The 12,654-nt window shown below is 39.5% G+C and overlaps 1 protein-coding gene across 3 annotated transcripts in view; it reads right to left on the bottom strand.

Moving 5' to 3' along the window:
* The window catches only part of THRA (thyroid hormone receptor alpha), a 1,750,892-nt gene extending 1,738,763 nt beyond the window's left edge, over positions 1–12,129 (bottom strand). For 2 of the 3 annotated variants that reach the window (XM_044055030.1, XM_044055029.1), the window contains exon 1: positions 11,594–12,127. The gene's annotated coding sequence lies outside the window, so the exon portion shown is untranslated. Of the gene's footprint in view, positions 1–11,593 lie in introns of all 3 variants that reach the window. The other variant, XM_044055032.1, reaches the window with a different exon arrangement.
* Positions 12,130–12,654: the final 525 nt, after the last annotated feature.

Here is a 12,654-nt window from a genome sequence, read left to right on the forward strand (position 1 = left end):
GAAAGACACAAACAAACAAACAAACAATTTTACAGTGAAGTGAATAGGAGATGCATTTCATGTTTTACTTTCTTCAAAAGGAAGTGCAGATCTGGGTTGGGTGGGTGATTTAGGTAGGCAGTGGTGTTTCAGTGTTTTGAGTCTGCCTGTCTTTTGAGTATGCAGTGTGTGTGTGTGGACAACTGCATAAATACTGTGGCTTTATGAGAATTTTAGCATGGCTGATAACGTGCCAAGCATACCTTTCAATAGTACCAGATTTTCAGGGATGACCCTGATTTTAGCTAAAACACCTTACTTTGTTCCTAGTAACACTGTTGACTTTTTCAGATAAAGTAGTGGATTACAGTGAATAAATATTAACATTTTTTATAGATAAAAACTACTTACATGCCAAATCAAATCTTCATACTCTATTTAAGTTAATTGTGCCAATATTTAAATATTTCCCTTGATTTGCAGCCATTATTTTTTGAATCAGGAAAGCTGTGGCTTCAAGAATGTAAATTAACTTATGATGAATTGTCAGGGATGTTAAACTTTTAAAGAAGCACCAACATTGCAGAAAAACAAAGTCTATCTACAGACTGTAGCAGTTAATTGTTTTATCACACATTTTACTAAAACATTTATCCCTATAGCATAACTTATTTCTTTATTTACTTATCATTTGATATTCAAGAAGGGAAACTAGTCTGTGGACCCAGGCAAACAGTACAAAAATGACAAGTTAAAAAGACAAGAAAAATAACATTTTGCATGATACAATGATAACGTAACCATTACTCGAGCCAAGCTGGATAAGGCTTAGAGCCAAATCTGCAAAGTACTTTTCTTCTTAGGTAATCAGTCTCGACCATAACATTTAATCCACTGTCACTGAGTAGATTCCAAGGGTAGAAAGCATCTTTCATATATTCAAAACAAGGTGCTGAGAGGTTAGTAGAGAGCTTACTTCAGTACAAAACAGGGTGACAACTGTCCCTGGAGCAGGGGCATCTCAGTAGTCTGAAAGGAGCTTCTCTGCTGTATCTCTGTACAAGTGCAAATATAGATTTGATACACGCAAGTATATGACAGACGTCTAATATAAAACACACACACACATACACATGGGCATCTACTGAAAACGGGCCTTTCTTGAGCTAAGACACTCCTGGTAAACAAATGTAAAACAAACAAATGTAAAATAAATAATTTATTTATTCTGTGTTGACTGGGTTAGTCCCACTAGGCTATTAACCTCTTTTTAGGGGAGACCAAAGGTGGTACTTGCACTACTAGGGAAAATTTTGCCAGGGCATCGGGGAACTTCTCTTTTTTGATAGGTGCCATGGGGGGGGAGTTTACATCCACTTGAGCTGCTACCAACTCAGGCAGATTTAACATCTCATCTGTGTACATGCGCATGTGTGTGTGTGTGTGTGTGTGTGTATGTATCATGCGCATGTGTGTGTGTGTGTGTGTGTGTGTGTGTGTGTGTGTGTATGTATGTATATATATATATATATACACACACATACATATATACACATGTTTACATTTATAAATGCAATACACACATACACACACTTCAATTTTCTACTGCCATCTTCAAAAAGTAATAATACAGCTACCTTCTTCCTATAAACAGACTGTTTTCTGGTAAACATTTTCATATTATACAGTGATAATACGTTGTCTGAAACAAACATATATAATATACACAGTTTTACGACACTGTCTATTCCCAGTAAAACTGTGTCAATATTGTGGAAGCTCTATCTGCAATCATTATTTGCTTTTTTGGTTTGCCTATACAAGCATATAAATATATTTTAGAATGTAAGCATGCCATATGGTTAGTTATACAAGACCAAAAGATGTCTAGATACATCTGATGATGACTGAGTTTTCAGTTGAAAGCGCTTAACCTTGTTGTCTATTTCGTGTTATATGTCAGAAGTGGAATAAAACTCATCAACTCGAACGAGCAGCGTCCTTTCTATCTTCCAGTTTATCCTGTTGATAGTTATGCAATCATTATTTGCTTTTCTGGTTTGCCTATACAAGCATATAAATATATTTTAGAATGTAAGCATGCCATATGGTTAGTTATACAAGACCAAAAGATGTCTAGATACATCTATGTAGCTGTGATAAATCATTAATAGTACAAAGAAAGAGTATGGGAGCCCCACTGACATTCAAAACAGTATGGCAAGCAAAAGTAACCAACACTACTTTTCTTGCACTGATAACACTTTGCTTTACGTTGTCGCCTCACAGCAAGACGTTGTCCCGCTCGATTCTCAGCCAGAGCGTGTTCTGTGTGGAGGCATGCGTGAATGAGCGTGCCTTCGTTGAAGGTTGTGCATCAGGGCTGGTAACTCGGCACGTAAAAATCCACTACCAAACATTAGCGGACCGGAGTTCCGCTGTGGCGATCCCTAACCGGGATAAGCTGAAAGACACAACAACTTAACAAAACTGTACCAAGCAGCAAAGACAAAGTTCAGCTGCCAAATGCAAACAACAAATGCAAAAGATATTTCAGCTAATGGATGATTAAAACAACAGATCGTGCTACAATAAAAAAGGAAAAGTGTACTCTTTGCAATTGTAAATGTAAAGAAGCATGCTACATCAAGAACACAAATCTCATCAGAAACTAGTGTTTAACACTGCCACTGTGGTAGTAACTGTATTAAATGATGCACTGTTCAAAATGTCACCCAATACACAGGTATACAAGTGCTCATCATATCACTGTGCGATGAAACTGACACCAGAAAAGAAAAAAAGTCCCACCCTAAAATGAAATTATTCAAAAGTAAGTTTTTTTTAATAACATCATTGCACAATAGAATAAACTATGCCTGAGAGTGAGTAATTGTGGCTTACCTTCAAATCACATTCATATAAGTGTGTCTTACAGTCAATTGTCAAATCACACTCATATATGATTTATAGATGTATTCTTAAAAACAGTTTTACATAAACACAAAATTCCACAAAATAGTAGTAAGTAATCTTGATCGGGTTCTATATTAGAAACAGATAAAGCCTTAACTGAAAGCCAGATGTACAGTTATCTAGCAATCATGTTTCTGAAGGAACTCACCAGGGAAGGGTTGGAACAAGTGACAGATATTGGCTCACCCACCTAGGGGGAGGGGAGCTGCACCATGACATTGACTTCTGAATGACACTGGTAAGAGTAAATCAGGTATACAATGGTAGGCTATGTGCAGCCAACTGCCAAAGCAGCATTCATGTTGTAACTAGAAGTATTGCAGGTGTGTCCCTGCTATAGCGGTGCATGCAACAAGGTGCTGGGGAGGGGTTAGGCTGCTTCATAAAAAAGTACCTTCTGAAGTGCTGCGGATAACACAGCATCAAAGGTTTCACCATCATCTCCACCAGACCATGTTGGTCAGAGATCTCTGTTCTTGGCTCCCCAAGGGAAAATCAGGAACTTTTTGTTCCTGGAGGAATGGACAGGTACAGAGAGATGCAGCATTGACAGAAGGATTAAAAATGATAAAGGAAAAAAAGTAGCAGTTAGACACCCATCAATTTATGGTGTCAGGTGCTGAAGACAGGACAAAAATCAGTTTGACAGACAAACACTGCACTTCCACATATAAGCAGATATTAGATTTATCATTTAAAAATCAGGCTTTTCACTCACCTTATTTGCCTGAAAAAGATTTTTCACTAAAGAATGGCAGAACATGGCAAGAGTTATGAAAAAAATATTCAAATTTCCATCCTTTTGATAATTTTTATACTCAATTAATAACTTACTTTAAGGTATAATTAACTCCTACAAAAGTAAATAAATAAAAATCTTAATTTTACCCAATTTCTTTCCCACTTGTTCAGTATGTAATAACTTAAATGCAGTCACTTTCCATAAATTTTGAATCTGCTCCCATTTAAAAAAACTAAAGTCTTATATTAATGAGAAATTTTGTTACTTTAATATTATAGCACATGATTTTTCCAGGCAACAATTCATGAAAGAAGGAGATGACATTGACAAGCTGCCCACCCCTCAGCTGTAACATATCACAAATGGCTTCCTGGCTTTCCCCAGGAAGCTACAATTGCTTTCTGTACCCATGCGCACACCTCTCTCCCTCCCCAGGAAGGACATGGCCATCCTTCCTGCCTCTCTACCAGTTGCCCAAGCTGCTAACCAAACCCAGGTCAAATGGGCTGCAGTTAGGGCTTTATCCCTCTACACCACCAGAGCAAGCTTTTACTGAAATACTGTACTTAAAGAACTTGTTACTTTCTGTTTTAAATGCAAGGTAAAATTGTTCAGTTTGTTTATTTATGTTATTTTCTTCTGTTGACTGATATACCATCCTCCCAGTCTTCTTAGGGAGTAACACTGCCCCTGGTGGCTGATTTAAGCACCTGGATCACAGTGGAGTTGTTCTGTGCCAACTCAGTGCGGACACACACACACACACGCGCGCGCGAAATCTACCAGACCCACCAAAACCATCTTGGAAGACCAGACCTACATACCCAGGTCATGTAGTCCCTGTTGCCACACAAGCCTCCACAAGCAATCTGGCCAACTAGAACCTTCTCCCAAAAATGAACAACCCATTGTAATCAGGTCACTCCCATTATCCACTGCCGGGCTCTTCCAGTACTAGAGACATCAGGTCATCTTGAGTCACTGTCAGGACTTCATCCCTGTTTGCCATAAAGCATTCTCAGTTTGCATTGTACATTATGGTTACCTGGTAGACTAATTGCTTGTATTATTTTTTTTGTTACAGAATGAAAAAAGTAGAGTAAAAATATTTATCAGAAAAAATGTATTAATAATAACACACCAGTAAAATTACAACTAAAGCAAAAGGAGTACAGAAAAAAGTTTATTCTAATTAAAAAAATAATTCAGTATTAAAATGCTTAACTTTGAAGCTTCTGTATTTCATCTATACATTTATACCTGTATAATAACCTAAAAAGGGACAAGGTTATTTATGAGAACAAATAGGACCAGGGAACAAATTACTGATGATGCAAAATATTTGCTACTGAAATAGACTAATTATGCGATAACAACTGAATGCGCATTTCAAACAACTGAAAGTGTCAAAGCTGAACTGAAAGTACTCATTTAAATGACTTTTAAACTTAAGGCATAATGGGTTTTGAAAATGTACTCTTCATAATTTTACATTTCCATTTTCAGGAAACACTCTGCAAGCTGACCAAGTCTTATTTCAGGTTATGGCAAGGAAAGGGAGGAATAATGTGTCCTGCAATAATTATGACTCAGAACATAGTATGACACAAAAGGGAACGCTCGCTGTGAAATGGACTACTGGGAAGAGAATCTATGAAAAAATAAAGTACTAAATGCATCCACACAAGAAATCAATACAGTAGACAAAAACTTTCAAAAGAACACGGTCCTGAAAAAAACTTAAGCATCTGAACACATACCAACAAGAAAATCAGTTAGACTTCAAGTAAGATAGGATTCTGCACCATAAACTGTAAATATTTCCCTCAGAAGTTACCTCAGCACAAAACAAAGCCTCCCTCACAATGCATATCCAAGACAAATCCAGACCTATAAACCAACCTTAATTGAAAGAAATGTACACCCAAATGCCAGCATACTCCCCTTCAAGTAGGTATGACAGAATGCACCTCCATATGCTTTCTACACCAAACAACTGGCAAGTGTCAGGAGTATCTGTTTCATAAAGTTTACTAAAGTAGCACTGAGGTTATTTGAATCCAGTAAAAGAGACTTGAAACATACAGTTATGCATCACAGCTCACTGGCAGAACTTAATGACAGCTGCCAGCTCCACTACATAAATGCTTGCTAACATATGCAGAAGAATGTCATATCATAACATGAACAAGTGAAGCAATACAAAACAAGCTAAAAAGTGTTTCAGAAGGGGCAAAGCCCACTGCACCCGCACGTAGGAGGAGAAGCCCCCCCCAGGCCTTATTTTATTTACCTGCACTCCTAGCTTAAAAAAGTAACAACAAGCCTGCCTCATTCACTCTCCACAAGGCCACAAGGTCACAATACCCAAAGGAAAGTACACTGTGGCAATAAAATGTCACTACACTGTGAAATAAGTATCACATGGGCAGATGCTATCCCATTTCATCATGCTAGAGTAATTATGTTCTGAGCAAGTGTGTTATGACCAGTGACTGTAAACCCTTTAGTCTGTTTATTTCCTACGTATGTTCACAAAATCTCCTACCAAAAGGGCAGCTTTGATGGCACAGAGGGATAAAGCCCTGACTCCAACCAGGGTGACCCAAGTTCCAAGTAGTATCTCAGGTGCCTAACAGAACTGGCAGGAGAGGGTGCTCACACCAATCTTGGGAGGGCGTGGAACAGCCTGTAGAATGCCACGATCCCCTGAAGGAGGGAAAACAATTCATACCACAGCTTGTCAGGGCAGGTGCATGGCTCACCAAGACACCACTTGCTGGTAGCCTTTGTAGCAGGTATGAGAAAGGAGATGTGGGCCTTTGCATTGACAATGACTACACCCCATGCCAGGGGTGCTGCTGAGGCCACTAGAAATGCCCCACATTGCCAAGATACTGATGAGTGTTACAAGCAACCCTCATGGCTGCCTGAATGACAGACACTCTACATGGCTCTTGCACCTGTAGTTTTGGGAGGACACTTGCCAAGACAGCTTAAACAGACAAAAGACCAGTAAGGTAAGACTTGATGGTTTGCAGACACAAAGACCAAAGTAACCTAGAATAAAAAAACCTCTTCTACTGCCACAAAAGTGTTTGTATTTGTACATGTTTTATTTTGAGGACTGCAACCAACCTTCCCCCCGGGAGTTCACTGAAAACAGGCCATGGGCTCAGTGGGTCTAGCCACAGTTGTGTTATCTGACAAAATGTTAACCACAGTACAGTGGCTCAGTGTTTACCTCTGCCTTACAACTCCAAGATACAAGGTTCAATCCTGATCTCCAGTCACTGCCTATAAGGAGCTGACATGTTCCCCCCTGTGTCTATGTGGACTTTCTCATGGTATTCAAATTTCCTCCCATATCTCAAAATGTGACGGCTACCTGGCTACATTCATCTCCTTTTAGCTTATCCCGGTTAGGGGGGGTCGCCACATGGAACAACAGTCCGCTGAACGATTGGCAATGGAGTTTTTACTGTGCAAAATTGCCAGCCCAGCACCCAACCTTCCACAGAAGGTGCACACACTCACACCTAGGGCCAGTTGAGAGTGTCCAATCCACCTACAGCATGTCTTTGGGATGCAGGAGGAAAACTGAGCACCCGGAGGAAACCCACGTGACCACAGGGAAGACATGTAGACTGCGTACAGAAGGCACCCCAGTCCACACTGTCCAAATAAATATGTACATATTTCCTTTATCCTTGCAGCTCAGGTTGTAGTTGAAAAGGATCACTAATCAAAGAATCAGTAATCTGCTTAAAGATAAATAAACAAAATAAAATCTACATAGGGACCACTAATATGGATTCAAAACTGAATTAGTTGACAAAATATATTCCACACATGACACGTACTGAAGAAATAGCCTTCATGACAGGTGCGTGCAGTCAAAACAGACATGGTAGAATCTGAGAATACAAGGTACAAGCTCGATGCATTCCTAGTAAGGGGAATGCAGACAGTAAACATTTATTTATTTGACATTTGTTAAACGGGTTAGTCTCGCTGGGCAGATGCCTTTTTTCAGCAGAGACCCGAGGAGAAAAGCTCCAGTAAAAGAAGTTAAAATACAGTAAGTATTAGGCATATTAACATAGGAGGAATGAAGTTTTGTCTTATACATAGTTAAAGATCATAATACAGAATGTTATCGAAATGCACTGAAGAGAAGTTATTTCACACAAACATCTGGTTATAAATCATAACAATATTAAGGTAACAAACTTAGAAAACATAAAACAAAAATACATTTGTACTTAAGGAATGAAATAAGATAGTAGTTGCAATGTATTGAATGGAAGCTTGTTAGTGATATAGGAATAGTCTGAGAAGTAGACTATATTACACACAGCTTGGGCATATGATGACGGAACAACAAAGGATAGAGGAGAACAGAGGCAGAGGGGGTAGCAGTTGAAACTGATTGTGTTGTTAAGTGATCGGATGTGGAGAGGAAGTTTGTTCCAAGCAGAGGTGACTAAGTGACTATAAAGTATTTTGCCAATGAATTTACTGGGATTGGAAATTTGCAGGAAGTGTTGGTTAGAGTTATGTAGTTCAAAGTTAGGAACACATATAAGAAACATGCTCAAGGACAGACACGCTGATCGTGAGACTCCTTTGTTCTTAAAGTTTATATTTCTGTATAGTACTCTTGACGAGCTGAATACAGCATACTAAAATGCAACACAATTAACAATTACAGTAGAGTTTCTGAGAGAAAATAAATCAACAAAAGGGAGGAAGGAGTCAAATGCAAAGCTGCTTATAGGGTTTAAGACAGCAAGTAAACAGGTATATACACTATTTGAATTTGCATTACGTTATGGACAAAGGCTCGAGATTTGTATGTGTCATGCCACAAAACACTTCTCCATATGGCACATTCCATGCATGCATAACAACAGGAAAATGGTCACTGTGGTGCACGTTTACTGTGAATGCATACCTGGCACTGAAAAAAAATTCTGTGACTAACTTCAAAAAAGAAGACTACATCTTCATCTGTAGGTATGACTCATCAAGGAAAGCCTAACTTCCAAAACTGCCAGCAATCACAAAGTGCAACCAAGGAGCTACATTTCAGACAAACAACTTTTTTCTGTAACTCCCCTGAACTCTGCTGGAGCTCTTAAGACTAAGCCCCACAACCACTATTTTTGTTTCCATTTAATAAATTAAATCTAGTAGTTGAAAAAGCTCTACCTTGTAAATTAATGCAACAGATTTCTCCATCTCATGTTTGTGACAGCGATCAAATCGACAAAAAAGAGAATAATGCCACCTTTGAGGAAGTCTACCTACCTTAGAGATATTACTAAGAATGAAATAATCTGTATTTCCAGAATTCATGTACAATGGCAGGAGTCAGAATGAGGGCATGCTTTTGATACAAGGTTTCCACTACCTTACCATTTAGCAGTTCCAAATCATGCAAGTACTGCTAGCTTAGCCCACTGTTCAGAGTGTTCTTTATTGTTCTTCTTGTTTAGTTTTGCTCTGCTTACAGAAGGATATGTAATCCACTGAACAGCTACATAAACTGCAAATTCAACATTTAGACAGACAAAATAACAAGCTGAAAATTGTGACAATATATAACATTTTTCCTGTTACAATTTATCACTTACAAAGGTAAAAGTTAGTTGTTAAAAAATAACATAGTTTATGTGTTTACTGTTTACGTCATTAATGACCATTGTCAGGTCTATAAATTTACAAAGTTTGATCTGCAATGCATTTTTACTTGGCGTCATCACGTCTGAAAATTCTACTACATGAACTTTGGCTTGCTGGCAACAGTAAACACTGCAAAAACGAAATATACAATAAACAACCGCAGCATGCCAGTGTATCGGGGGCAACTTGAATGGTTGTGTTACTACGCAGTTTTACCAAACCACATGATTTACATGGAAAAAAAACTACAGTTCAAACTTCAACCTGACTTACAAATGCTCCAACCACAAAATTTAGCCTCTTATTAAGGTGCACAGCTCCTGCTCAGAATCAGAAACCACTATCATTTATGAACACCATATGGGGAAGGGGAGGGGTCAAAGTTACCTTCTATCCATATATTTATACATGTATATGAGTCTATGTCAGGTATGTATAAATGCGTAATCCCAAAAATACAGCTTTATGTTGGTTTAAAACAACCAAAATTCATATTCTTATCTTTCATGCTGCGGACAGTACAAGAGAAGGCAAACTTCCTCTCATTCTTTGGAGTTTCCCGATTAATACTGCTCACAAATGTGGGATGCTACACTCCAGAGAATGCCAACGGTAAACTTCCAAGCGCATCAGTTGTTGTAATCAGTATATATAAGAAATCTGTGTTCATGTTCGCTCATTACTTTAACTGTTAGGTGATACTAGTTCCAATGTACAGTAACTTTTCCCCCAGAGGGGAAGCTCCATAGGGACAAATAGTGCAATGCAACGACAAATACAAAAAAAGCAAGGGTTTTGCATATCAATATGTACACCCCCCCCAAAAAAAAAAAACGTGCACTGTACATTATTATAAATGTTAGCTTAATGCAACAGAATCAGATAAGAAAAATGTATAGCTTTCTCCTTGTCAGACTATTTTAGGGACGTCAGTTAGTGTGCACCATAGCAGTGTAAGGTGCCATGTGTAAAGAAGGTCCTCCTCTCCCTTCAGACGGCAAATGTAGGGACAGACCCTGCCTACTATAAATATGCGTGCGTCGGTTTTGTACTACGCATATAACCCCAGCATTCCCAAGTCTGTGTACCAGCAATTACTGTAACATGTCACCTCTACTGCAACGCATGAAGACATTCCTAAAGCAAAATGTAAATCTCCCAGTTGTGTTAATCACAATCCAAGTGCCAACTTAAGTGATCGGACACTGCTGAAGGAAGGATGTCCTTCGTGCGAAGAGCCCTGGGAACCCCCCTGAGGGTGCCCCGTCTCAAGGTTTTTTGCTCTCATACACGCGTCCTCCAAGATTAATTCCAGACTCATTAAATGCACTTCTGCTCCAGGGCCAGCAAATAAACAACATCCTAAAGCTCCAACCGCCTGATGTCCAAATACAGAGAACTGGTATGCTTTTCCTGTGTCCCCATCAACAACCTAAAGCAAGTCAAAAAGCAGTCCGAAGCAAGGACTCCGCACACTGGAGCGTAAATGAGAGCACATTTTGAACACCAACAAGACCTACAACATAACTGTACAATGTGAGTCTGACACAAGTTGAAGTTGGCAGAAACAATATAAGAATGTTGCTAAAATTCTGAAAAAGCTGTCAGAAGAAACTGTGTGAAGAAACGTGTCAGTAATGACATTATCAAGAAGGCAAGTACGCCACACGTTAATTAGCTCTGCTTTCAGCCTTACCAAATGAAACTTACACAGGCAGTTCAGGCCGATTAACAACTCCACTGAAATGCATGGCAATTCATACTGATACGCATGCTAAAGTCTTGCATGCTTGGCCCACCAAGTCAACCCCAAAAACTGATGCAACGCACCAAGCACGTTAAATGCAGCAACTTTAAACAATTCAGCAAACAAATTCAAATTACAACCTAGCTGCACTTTCCCTCCTGATAAACACACGCACACTCAGATACATACAGGTGGTGCAAATGGGTACAAAAACGAAGACAACCTAGACAAACAAGAGAACGCAAGTTCCAATTCATAAATAAAAAGGCTATATAAATCCTAACTGTACAGGACAGTCAACACCCCGGGAAAAAAATCTACTAATGCAGCTGGAAAAAATCAGACAGCTGTGCATGCAAGGCCAAGGGTTACTACGGAGGAGCTGTCAAAGCTCCAAGTGCTGCTGCTGTGACGTTAGCGCTCGCTTCTTCCATTGCCAAGTACTTAAGAAAACTGCCTACCTCTCAGCTGCTGCTGTGGTTCAGCTCTCCGCGTTGTCCGCTCCACGCGCAATCCCTTCTGTAAAGTGCCCTGTGGTGCAGCTTTACAACCCAACCAGGCGGTGCCTGCTTCGGTGGCTCGGGGAGAATTTCAGCTCACACAGCCAGAAGGCTGCGTGCCAGCAACAGCATGTGCCCACCCCGTGCTACTACGTCTTCGGGTAGAAGGGCGCCTTCTGGCTAACACGAGCTCTACCCCGAGAGCTCTACAAGGCTGATCGTACCCTTATGGTCAGTCTTAACGTTATAAATCCGCAGCCACTAAGTACGTCTTTTGCTGTGCTCTTTCCAACCGAGCAAGGAAATAGTCTCACGAAAACACGGCGGAGGCTCCTCCTTCTTCTCCCCTACAGACGGCCGAGCCACATTGCACTGATGACACTATCAGAAGCCCGCTCCGGAGCGGGCAGGAAACTCCTTAAGATCGGAATTCAGGATGGATTTGTAGTTTCACTTTTTTCTGACATGATCATTTCACCTCTCTCTTATCTTTTAGGTGGCACACTGATCGTCCGCGAAAAAAGGGACCAGGTGGGCGTGCGAAGTATGTCTCTTGGTGTGTCCGTCTTATTGGTCCTAGCAAAGAAATATGATTATGAGGCAGATAATTAGTTTCAGAGGTTTACATCCTGCATATCTGCCGTCTTCAACTTTAAACAGAGGCACGATGCATCATACGTTTCAAAACTAAATAGGTATCAAAACAAATTTGTATTATTTAAGCATATTTGTTAAATTTTCTTGGGGAGGATATCCTACAATACCATACCTGTTAGTGCAAAAAAAATCTTGACAAAACCAGAAATAATAGGAGGCAAAGGCAAAAAATAAGTAAATATTTTAAAACTAAATATTGCTGCAGTAAACTTATAAAGTTGCTAGAACAGCAGTATTTGTGCTAGTATATATTTTCTGAGGCGCATAAAGTCCGAAACTAATGTATGTCATTATTTAGTGACTTCAATCCTCATTGATTCGCTAGAAAACCACATTTTTTATGAACAACAAACCAAAAATATAAT

The sequence above is a fragment of the Protopterus annectens genome, chromosome 13.part0 (genome assembly GCF_019279795.1).
Source record: "Protopterus annectens isolate FY-2018-M chromosome 13.part0, PAN1.0, whole genome shotgun sequence".
Classification (NCBI taxonomy): domain Eukaryota; kingdom Metazoa; phylum Chordata; order Ceratodontiformes; family Protopteridae; genus Protopterus; species Protopterus annectens.